We start from the raw sequence: 11,978 nt of genomic DNA, 5'->3' as shown, positions 1-11,978 counted from the left end.
ACCTGCAAACCTGCGTCACCAATTGTGAAGCAACCTCCCTATAGATGGGGAGCCGGGGGCTCGAACAAGGATCCTTACACAGGTCCTTGCACTTCGTACCATGTGCACTTAACCCGATGTGCAACTGCCTGGCCCCTTCCTCTTTCTTTCTTTTTTTTTTTTTTTTATCTTTATTTATTGGATAGAGACAGAAAGAAATTGAGAAGATGGGGTAGATAGAGAAGGAAAGAGACAGAGAGACAGACACCTGCCACACAGCTTCACCACTTGTGAAGCTTTCCCCCTTCAGGTTGTAACACTTAGCCAGGTGCACCAACACCCAGCAAAAACTTTCCTCTTTTTGATTTGGTGAGTATAGGTGAACCAATAACAAACACTGGGAAAATGCTTTGTGCTTGGTAGTTTAATCCTGCTATCCTCATCACTTAACAATAGGGATGTGTAACTATGATTAACCTAGACTAGAGGTCAGCAGGCTATGACTGTGGACCAAGTCCTGCCCACCAGCTACTTCTGGGAAATTCTTTTATAGCATAGTCACACCCTTCCTCTCTGGCTACTTTTGCTCTACATGTTTTAGAGCATACAACAGAGACCAGGTATCCACACATCATCAAATTTTGATATTTACTATTTGGCTTTTTACAGAAACTTAACACTTCTGGCTTGTGTCTTCACAGCAGTTGAGGGGTAACAATTTCCCAAACTACAATACTCTGGGGAAGGAAAGTTGGACTCCATGAGATTAGTGCAAGGCCTTCTTCATGTGTCAGCCTTAGATGGTTTTTGTTCTCTTGTTCTTTCTTGAGCAGAGTTGAAAAAAGAAATAGACAACAGCTTCAGGATGAAAGCCTTGTTTTTGGAAGTCACTTGATATATCCTTAATTGCCTTTTCCACATAAGCTGGTATTAGTTATTTATACTGATGTGTTCCAACCTTGGCTGTAAACATAGATCGTTTTTTGGTTTTTTTCTTTCTGAATTGTCTTTCTTCCTTTGAGGAGATATCATATTGGCTTACATCTACTTATTAATTCTATGGACCGAAGCTGTCTGCTGGCTTCCCTATCCACTATCAGGGCAGATAGAATTCCCCAGAGTCCTGCTGCAAGCATAGAAGAGCCTCCCCCTGACTAGGGCCCTGTCCCAAGCCCTGCAGCTCGCAGGAAGAACCCCTCCTGCGCTTGTTCACATCATGCTTTTCCAGGTAAGAGACTTCCTGCCCAAACAACAATCTGACCTTTCACATATACATACATTTTTGTGTCTTTAATTCTACTATGATAGGAGCCATACATGTCCTCTGTAGGCACATTAGAAAACACAGATAACCAAAAAGGGGGGAGAGGAAACACCACCATCACCCCACACCCTAGGAGACTTTGAAAACAAGCAGAATGTTCCGGAGGTTGGGTCACCCCTCAGGGTGAACTAAACTTGCTTGGACTTTCCCAGCAGGAAGTTGCAAGGGAATCTTTGACTTAGCAGCCCCCTCTATTTATGAAGTGGCTGAATGGACCTATTCTTTGGCCTTCCTAAGGGTCTTTCTTCAGTTGGGAACTTTCTGACTATATTAAGAGATTTATTTAAAAAAAAAAAAAAAAAGATTTTGAGAAACCAGTGCTTCCAATGGCTTCCTCTGAACCTTAGGTGCATTTTCTGCAAACATGAAAGAGAACTAAGTTCTCTTCATTTGCGCTGGTGTACACAGTTTTGCCTTGTTTTGTAAATAAAAGGGAGCGGCTTTTCTGAAGTATAGGGTTGGGAGACTAGACTCAGCTGCCCAAATTCTCCTTTAGGCACATCTGTGGGGTCCCTGCTGCTCATTAGAGAAACCACTTGAACATGCCCCAAACTTGGGCTGTTGCCAAGATCTCAGATGGGTACAACATGAGATTTAGGATGAGGGTAGACTAGAAGATGGGATTTGGTACCACCCCAAATCCCTGTAGGGGTTCTGATTGTGGGACGGGGGCCAAGGGTGTAGTTAGAAACCAGGTGTCACTTCAGAGACAGCTGCTTTCTTACCCTGCTCTCTATCCCACCCCAAACCCTTTATGTCTCTAGGGTCTGCACAAAGCCGCTGGCACCAGGGGTCATTGTAGATGTGGCCATTGAGCACACAAGGCTTGTTGCTAGTGGAGTGTATGAGCCCCTGAGTGTTGGGATGTGAGGAGGAGTTAACTTAACTGGAGGAGTTAAGTTCACAAGTAACAGAGGTTCAAAGAACACTGGCTTTGGACCCAAATGGCCTAGGTTCAACTCAACATTATGGTGGGGAAGCCTGGCAAGCCCAGCCTCAACGAGGTGTCTAGGTGTCATAGTTGTCACATCTCCTGAAGTTCTTGCCCATGTCAACTTCTCAGACTGTATCTTTGATGACCTTAAAATTTTTGAGGATATTAAAAATGATGATTTCACTGTTTTCAGCCCATCTTGGGTGGAGCTTGAAGGAATCATGTTAAGTGAGATAAGTCAGAAACAAAAGAATGAATATGGGATGATCTCAGTCACAGGAAGAAGTTGAAAAACAAGATCAGAAGAGAAAACACTAAGCAGAGCTTGGCCTGGAGTTGGTGTACTGCACCAAATTAAAAGACTCTGGGGTGATTGGAGGGGGAGAGTTCAGGTCATGGAACTTGATGGCAGAGGACCTGGTGGAGGTTGTATTGTTATGTGGAAAACTGGGAAATATTACACATATACAAACTATTGTGTTTACTGTCGACTGTAAACCACTAATCTGCCAATAAAGAAATTTTTTAAAAAAATTAAAGGACTGCTCAGATGTTTTATAGACTGTCCTTCAGTTGGTACTTATCTGATTCTTTTTTCTCACCATTAATCTGAGGGTATGGGTTTGGGGAAGAAGATCGTAGAAGTGTCATGTTCCTCTTACCGGGTCAAGGGAATGTGATAGCAACATGATTTGTGTGGATGCTGACCTTGACAGGTGGTGGAGGTCATGCTTGCTAGGTTTCTCCACTATAATGTTACTCTTACCCTTTCCCATACTGAACTTTCTGCTCAGCTCTGGCTTATGGTGGTGCAGGGGACTGAACCTGGAGCCCTGCTTCCCTAAAGCCTTGCCCCACTAGGGAAAGAGAGAGGCAGGCTGAGAGTATGGATCTACCTGCCAATACCCATGTTCAGCGGGGAAGCAATTACAGAAGCCAGACTTTCCACCTTCTGCACCCCGTAATGACCCTGTGTCCATACTCCCAGAGGGATAAAGAACAGGGAAGCTGTCAGAGGAGGAGATGGGATATGGAGCTCTGGTGGTGGGAATTGCATAAAACTGTACCCCTTTTATCCTCTGGTCTTGTCAATATTTCCATTTTATAAAAAATTAAAAAGAGAGAGAGAAAGGACGAAAGAAAGAAAAAGAAGACACCACAATCAAGTTTTAACGTTTGGAGTATTCTGAAGCTGTGCAGGGAGATGGAGGATGAAAACAAGATTTCTAAAAACCCAAGTTAATCTTCTTCTACCTAGTGTCACAAACAGCAGCTCTGGAATTAGCAATTCCTCATTAGCTCAGCCTCCACAGAGCAGCCCAAGAAGGAATAAAGCATTAGAAATAAAATGAGTAGGATGGCTAAAATCATCCAATGTGAACCAAGAGCTGTGAGCCAAGTGGAAAAGCATCCTTTGGCAAGTTAAAACTGGTTACCTCAGCATGTCCTGAAAAAAAATGTGTTTTCTGTGTTTGGGGTCATTGCGCTTCTTTTATAGGCACGGAGGCTGCCCCTCCTCAGAAAGAAGCCATTTCCGTACTTCTCTTCAAACAAACAGTTTTACACTGAACTGTATTCATGTGCTCGCAAAAAAAAAAAAAAAAAAAAAAATCACAGACCCATGTGCACACATACACCATCACCAAACAACTTGAGGATGAATTTCAAGCCTCAGAATTCAGGTAGTAGGTAGGGTAGCTGAAAATTCCCCTTCAAGTTTTCCTTTGGGAGACTTCTTGTAGCAGTCAGGAAAGGCTACTCAGTTGTCAGAGCACATGCCTTGCATGGGTGAGGCTTCTGGCTCAATCCCCAGTGCCACGTATACAGTGGTAGTGCTCTGGTTTCTTTTTGTCTCTTTCACACAAAACTCTTTTTCTCTCATGTGAAATAAAGCTTAAAAGGGGGGGGGTGAGGAGAGCTGGTGAGACAGCATAATGATTATGCAAAAGATTTCATGCCTGAGGCACCAGGTTCCAGGTTCAATCCCCACATCACCTTAACCCAGAGCTGAGCAGTGCTCTGGTGTCTCTCTCTCTCTCTCTTATATTTTTATCTCTATTTATTGGATAGAGACAGCCAGAAATTGAGAGGGAAGGGGATGATAGAGAGGGAGAGAGACAGAGAGACACTTGCAGCACTGCTTCACCACTTGTGAAGCTTTCCCCCTGCAGGTGGGGACTGGAGGCTCAAACCTGGATCCTTGTGCACTGTAATGTGTGTGCTTAGCAAGGTGTGCCACCACCTTCCTTCCTCCCCCAATATCTTTCTCTCTATATCTCTCTTGTTAAGATAAAATAGTTTTTTTTTTTAAGAAGGCCTCTTTAAGGCTGAAAAGGAGATGTTTAGGGCTATTTTTTGAAAGAAAACAGGGAAGATGATTGCTAGCAGACTGGTTTCTTTCTTCCTTCCTTTTTTTTTTTATTTTAAATTTTATTTACTTATGAGAATGGAGGAGAGACAGAAGGAACCACACATCACTCTGGTACATGTGTTGCCAGAGATTGAACTCGGGACCTCATGTTTTAGAGTCCAGTGCCTTATCCACTGTGCCATCTCCCAGACAGTTTCTCCTTTTATTTGTGCAGATCAAACTTTAACCTCCACTACCTTCATTCTATCAGGATGACTTTTTTTTTTCTTTTAAAGCAATTCTAATGTGACTTCAAAGCACAGGCTTCCAGTGTTTGCTCTTGTCTCTAAAGTCAACCTCCAGACAGATGGACCTCTGATGACTTCTGTCTCCTCCCCCCCCACACACACACACCTCAGGTGGGGCACAGGCTTGTGACTACATTCCAGGGCCCTGACACAGCTCTTTGCAAGTCCACCCATTACCTGGTAAACAGAGGCTACACGTCCCAACAGTGGAAACTTGGTTCCTGTCATGTCCTGTTCTGTCATATGCACTCACAAACACCCAAGGATGGGCTCCCCCCCCCCCTCCTTCTCCGTCACTTTACTGCCCTGGGCCATCTAGATAGAGCAAAATACAAAGGCAAAACAAGAGAAGGAAAGAAAACACACAGCAGCAATGTTCCCTCTAATGCGATAGGACCTTGGTTTGAATCTGGTCAAGCACATGGTAAACTGGATCTTCAATTTGCTCTAGTATCTCAGGTCAATAACATGAGCAGAAGGGAAAAGGTCTTGAATTTCTCTAGTATAATTGTGGTGGAGAATTTTTAAAAGAATTATCCTGGCCCCAGGACCCTCTACCCCCTCAATTTTCTACTTCCTATAAACACAGCAAACATCAAATCCTTGATTAAATAGAAAGCAGCCTTGATTAACTACAAAATTCAGAAGATGGTGTGGTTGAGTGTGGTTTCTGGCTAGTCAAACCCCTGCTATTGGTTTCTTCTAAAGCAGACTAGGGCTCTCATGCTTTCCTTCAAGAAGTCAGGTGACCCTCTGCATTGAACCCATGTAGCCTAAAGAATGACTACTATAATCTCCCTGAAGGTTTTGAATCTTAACCCTCGTTTTTCCTCCTCAGAGTTTTAGTGAATTCAGACAGAATAAGCTAATATTTTGCTCATCTCTGAACCTCACTTATTTCAATGGAATTATTGATGCAGATTTATATTTTTAAGATATTTTTTTTCCAATTAACTCAACTGTTAAGGGGAGGGGACCAGTCAAACCAAGGGTTCTGATTAAGGTTTCCTGGATACATGATTTTCAAATTCTTTGCCTGGAGAGGTTCACTTAAAAGAAGCCTAATTTGCAAAATGTCCATGGAAACCACAAAGGGAAGGAAGTACAGTAATCTGTTCTTTAGCTAGGATCTATCAAACATCCCTACCTAAACCACTGGCTGTATAGGAATACTCCAGTAGACTTCATCAACCCCAAGAATGCATGCATTAGGAATCCAGCCCCACCCTTTTCTTTCAAGGGATCCCTCAAGTGCCCCAGTCATATGTCTGGGTGCAGGAGGCAGAGAGCCGGGGCATCTATGAGTCACCACTGGCTGTCCATGGCCTGTGGGCTGATAGCAAGCAAAAGCCTTCTTTGGCTCTGCTTGAGAACTAAAATGTTTGACCAATTTACAGAGGCGGCTTCAAGTGAGATGGGATGTGGAGAGGGGGAATGCCTAGCAAAATAGATTCTCTAGACAAAACTGGGGACTCTAGTCTGGGAGCAGATTTCTCTGAGATTGGGTCCTGTTGGGGAAATTTTATGCACTGTATATACACATGAAAGGAGGTGACAAGAAATATATTATAAATTCTTCAATATGGCAACAGTAGCTCCTGACTCAATGTCATTGCTACACTGAGGAATAAGCAGGGTCACTCACTGTCCTTCACCTGGCCCTGGAACCCACCCTTCTTGGCCCTTCTTGGAACTGGAGGTTTGGATATCACAGGATGCTTGCTCTTCTGCACATCTTGATGGCCCATGAAGATCATGTCTCAAGTCCCAGTGCCCTTGTGAATTAGGAGCTCCAGGTGTGGCCTCATCACAGAACCAGACCAGCTGTGCTAACTTTGGGCTCCCACAGTTACAGTGAGGATGATGAGTTAGCTCATTTTCTTTAACAATGGGAATAACAATAGCATTAAGCTCTGGAGCCTGTGGTGTGCTGCACAACTAGTTGGTACTTAGGTATTCCCCCTTATTCTGCTAATGTCTTCCCTAGAAGGGCAGGAGTTCTGTCTGCTAGATGCCTTAATCCAGCCCTACTACAGAGGATGTGGCTTCACAGAGTTGGATTGTAGTATATAGTTGTAGAATGACAGATCATTAATGTTTCCTAGGAACTCAAGAGTAGAGTCAGTTTAAAACAAACAAACAAACAAACTTGCCAGCATGCAGTATGCTCTAGTGATGTGCAGATGAACAAAAATGAGAGTTCCTCCATTACCTGAACAAATCCATGTCTCTCACTTAGGTTCTACTACCAGCTTATGTCAGAGACGAGCAGAGCACTGTTCTCTCTCTCTCTCTCTCTCTCATAAAAAATTGTCTTTAAAAGTTCAAAAAAAGTGTCAGACTTTTAATAGTGTCATGTTTGTACAACAAAACCAGGATAGAATGGAGGAGATAGCATAATGGTTATGCAAAAAGACTTTCATGCCTGTGGCTCCAAAGTCTCAAATTCAATCCCCAGCACCATAAACCAGAGTTGAGCAGTGCTCTGGCAAAAAAAAAAAAAAAAGGAGACAAAACTAGAGTAAGTATGCAGATAGGTAGACAGATAGATGATAGATAGGTCTCAATTGATACATATATACACAGTGTCTATGCTTTTGTGAATATGTATGTATGTTTATCAGTTTAAATAATGGGAATCAATACTATTATTACCTTTAATAACCTATGATTTCAAAGAGATAAATGTTGAGGCCCTTCATCATAGGCTTGATACACACTATTGGATTTTTGAATGTATGTTCCAAAGAGAACCCATGGAAGAGCTAAATATATATATATATTTTTTTATTTGTAAAATGGGAAATATTGATAAGACCAGAGGATAAGAGGGGTACAGTTGCACACAGTTCCCACCACCAGAACTCCATATCCAAATCCCCTCCTTTGATAGCTTTCCTATTTATTTTTTATCCCTCTGGGAGTATGGACACAGAGTCATTATGGGGTGCAGAAAGTAGGACATCTGGCTTCTGTAATTGCTTCCCTGCTGAACATGGGCATTGGCAGGTTGATCCATACTCCCAGCCTGTCTCTCTCTTTTCCTTGTGGGGTAGGGATCTGGGGAGGCGGGGCTACAGGACACATTGATGGGGTTGTCTGCCCAGGTTGGCATCATGGTAGCATCTGGAACCTAGTGGCTAGAAAAGAGTTAAGATATAAAGCAGAAAAAATTGTTGACTAGTCATGAACCAAAAGGCAAGAATATTGCAGATGAAGATTTGGGGTCTCCATTTTGGAAAAAGCTAGTAGGTCTATTTTAGGTATATTCCAAGGGGCTCATGACTTTACTAGTTTTTGCCTGAGCCTGACATCTAGTATGCAGGTGGACTCAAGTTATTGTCTGGGGAGAGAGTGTCATAGTAAGGACTACAAAAGCTGAATAAGGGCAAGAGACTGGCTCATTTAGTCATTTCATTTAGTCATCAGGCCACCCCCATCACCTGGGGTCCTAGTCAGGGAGTCCTGGGATTCCCACACAGACATGAGGGGCCTAGACCTCTAACAGATCCCTCTCGCCACTGTCACTGGTCATCTCCATCAGGAACAACATAATGGACCCTTTTGTGGACCCCAATAGGATCTTTCCCTCAAAAGGACCCCTTTGTAGATACACAATGATAGGGAATGTTCCATTCTCTGAAGGGAGGTTGAACAACCTACTCTACCTACCACCTGAGGAAGATGGGTCCTGAAATTAGTGCAGCCTGGAATGTTCCTAGTCGTGACCACAGAGTGGGAGCTCAGACCTACAGGGATGCAGAGGTTACATAGGCTCTTGTGCTGAATATGGGCCCCAGATCAAATGGATGGGGTATACAGTTAACAATATTTACATGCTAAATATATTTAATGCAAATAAAGAGGTTTTTTAAAAAAGTGTCAGGAGATAACTCACCTAGTAGAGGGCATACTTTACCATGCAAACCCCAAGGTTGCCACATGGGTGTACCATGCAAAGGGTTAGTGCAGTGGTATTGTATCTCTTTGTTCTGTCTCTTGCTCCCTCTGTCTCTCTCTGTGGGTGGTGGTGGCTAGCAGTACACTGTGAGTAGTGGAACTGTGCAGGCACAAAGCCCCTAGTGAACCTCTGCTGGGAAAAAAATAAATAAAATTTCAAAAGACAAAAAGCAAAGATCCATAAGATACTCTTGGGTCCCTAGTGAAATGGGCTCACTAAATAAAGGATGTGCTTTATTATTCTATCCATCTCACAGGCTCCAGGAAAATGGGTGCAGAAGTCTGAGCTCAGGAGGTCGGGCAGTAGCACAGCAGGTCAAGCGCACATGGTGCGAAGCGCCAGGACCAGTGTAAAGAACCCGGTTCGAGCCCCTGGCTCTCCACCTACAGGGAGGTCGCCTCACAGGTGGTGAAGCAGGTCTGCAGGTGTCTATCTTTCTCTCCCCCTCTCTGTCTTCCCCTCCTATTTCCATTTCTCTCTGTCCTATCTAACAACAACATCAACAACAACAATAATAATAACCACAACACCAATAAAAAACAACAAGGGCAACAAAAGGGAGAAGAATGGCCTCCAGGAGCTGTGGATTCGTGATGCAGGCACCAAGCCCCAGTAATAACCATGGAGGCAAAAAAAAAAAAAAAAAAAAAGTCTGAGCTCAAGTTTTAGATCATTCATCTCACTGAAATAGCATTGTTTTTGTTGTTGCTGGTGTGTTTTGTTTGAATAAAAACAAAGTGAGCACCAAGTGCTACCTAAAATATCAGGTCTGTGTGCTTGCTGGTTGAGTATGGCATTTGCTTGAGCAGGCTTGGGCCTGACAGCTTTCCAAACTGCTCTAGCACTAAACCTACTTCGGGTATGCAGCTTCCTGAGCACAGAAGTGGATGGAGTTCTATTTTAAGAAGTGATCTTTAGGTACAGAGTTCTGGTAGGCTGGAGGGAGGTGGCTCAGCAGAGAAACATGCATGTGTGAGGCCCTAGATCTGATCTCTGGCACTGCACATGCGCCAGAGATCAGATCTGGTCATTCAATAAATGAATAAATCATAAAGGATGGAGGTGTACTCTTCCATATACAAGACACACAGGTTTCCTATAGATCTCAAAGGACCTGCCCAATTAGTGTAGTGAGCCCAGGCCTCAGGCACCCTTTCTTCTCCTGGTTGATTTTGCAGCCTGCGGGTCCATTCTGGGCACTCCCCTCCCAGCCGCACCCTCCCTCGTCATGCAGTGAGCACACCAAACAGGTTTTCCTGGCCAGACAGTGGCTGAGGTGTCTGCAGGGCAAGGGAAGTACAGTCATGCCCACACCTAATGACACAGTGACATAAAGGAAGCAAATGCTCCCCTCCTGGGCTAGAAATCAGTATGGTGACAGCACCAGGTGGATTTCCCCAATGCACTTAATGGGACTTTTTTCTTCCCCAGTCCTGTCCTACCTCTTGCTTTTGTGGTCTTACAACAAAGAAGTCTCCACAGGCTGGGGGTATGGATCAACCTGTCAATGCCCATGTCCAGTGGCATAGCAATTACAGAAGCCAGACCTCCAACCCTCTGCATCCCATAGAGATCTTTGGTCCACACTCCCAGAGGGATAAAGAATGAGAAGCTTTCAGTGGAAAGGATGGGGACATGACACTCTAATGGTGGGAACTGTATAAACAGTACCCCTTTTATCCCATAATCTTGCCAATCATTATTAAATCACCAATAGAAAATAAAGTTGAAAAATAAGAAAACAAAGCAGAACTTGGACTGGGTTTGGTGTATCACACCAAAGTAAAAGACTCTGGGGTGAGGGGGGGAGAGTTCAGGTCCTGGAACACAATGGCAGAGGAGGACCTAGAGAAGGCTGAATTTTTATGTGAAAAACTGAGAAATGTTACACATGGGGCCAGGCAGTAGCACACCTGGTTAAGTGCACACACTACAGTGCACAAGAGCCCAGGTTCAAGCCCCTGGTCACCACCTGCAGGGGGAAATCTTCATGAGTGGTGAAGCAAGGCTACAGGTGTCTCTGTCTCATTCCCTCTCTGTCTCCCACTCCTATCTCAATTTCTCTCTGTGTATCCAATAATAAATAATAAAGTAAATTAAAAAATTTTAAATGTTACACATGTACAAACTACTGTATTTTACTATTAACTGTAAACCATTAATCCCCTAATAAAGAAAAAAGTTATTAAAAGAAAGAAGTCTCCAAATTGTACAAGCTTCAGGATCCATGATGACTACCCTAAATTTCAGTTTCATATACTCACCACTTCATGCCAGAACCCTCCCAGGAAGCACAGGAGAATGGTGATCGAGTATGTACAAACTGCGGCCAATTGGGAGGCTCTAAGAATACAGCAATAGACTGCCAGAGGTTTGGTGATCTTTTCAGGTCTCAGCAGTCAGGACTTTCTAGCTTTTTTTTTTTTTTTTAATTTCTTTATTGGAGGATCAGTGTTTTACAGTCAATAGTAAATACAATAGTTTGTACATGCATAATGTTTCTCAGTTTTCCACATAACAATACAACCCCCACTAGGTCCTCTGTCATCCTTTTTGGACCTGTATTCTCCCACTCCCCGCCCAGAGTCTTTTACTTTGGAGCAACATGCCAATTCCAGTTCAGGTTCTACTTGTGTTTTCTCTTCTGATCTTGTTTTTCAAACTTCTGCCTGAGAGTGAGATCATCCCATATTCATCCTTCTGTTTCTGACTTATTTCACTTAACATGATTTTTTCAAGCTCCATCCAAGATTGGCTGAAAACAGTGAAGTCATCATTTTTTATAGCTGAGTAGTATTCCATTGTGTATATATACACCACAACTTGCTCAGTCACTCATCTGTTGTTGGACACCTGGGTTGCTTCCAGGTTTTGGCTATTACAAATTGTGCTGCTAAGAGCATATGTGTACACAGATCTTTTTAGATGGGTGTGTTGGGTTGCTTAGGATATATCCCCAGGAGAGGAATTGCAGGATCATAGAGTAGGTCCATTTCTAGCCTTCTGAGAGTTCTCCAGACTGTTCTCCACAGAGGCTGGACCAATTTACATTCCCCCACAACCTCTCCAGCATTTGCTGTTGTTACCTTTTCTGATGTATGACATTCTCACAGGAGTGAAGT

The 11,978-nt window shown here is 43.4% G+C and overlaps 1 long non-coding RNA gene across 1 annotated transcript; it reads left to right on the top strand.

The window, feature by feature from the left end:
* The first annotated feature begins 739 nt into the window (after window positions 1-739).
* LOC132540198 (uncharacterized) lies at window positions 740-2,655 on the top strand. The gene is made up of 3 exons (XR_009551416.1): window positions 740-906; window positions 1,005-1,207; window positions 2,431-2,655. It is a non-coding gene; the product is annotated as an uncharacterized LOC132540198 (long non-coding RNA).
* Window positions 2,656-11,978: the final 9,323 nt, after the last annotated feature.

This window comes from Erinaceus europaeus, chromosome 9 (genome assembly GCF_950295315.1).
Source record: "Erinaceus europaeus chromosome 9, mEriEur2.1, whole genome shotgun sequence".
In the NCBI taxonomy this organism is placed as follows: domain Eukaryota; kingdom Metazoa; phylum Chordata; class Mammalia; order Eulipotyphla; family Erinaceidae; genus Erinaceus; species Erinaceus europaeus.
This window is presented reverse-complemented; position numbering and strand designations above follow the sequence as displayed.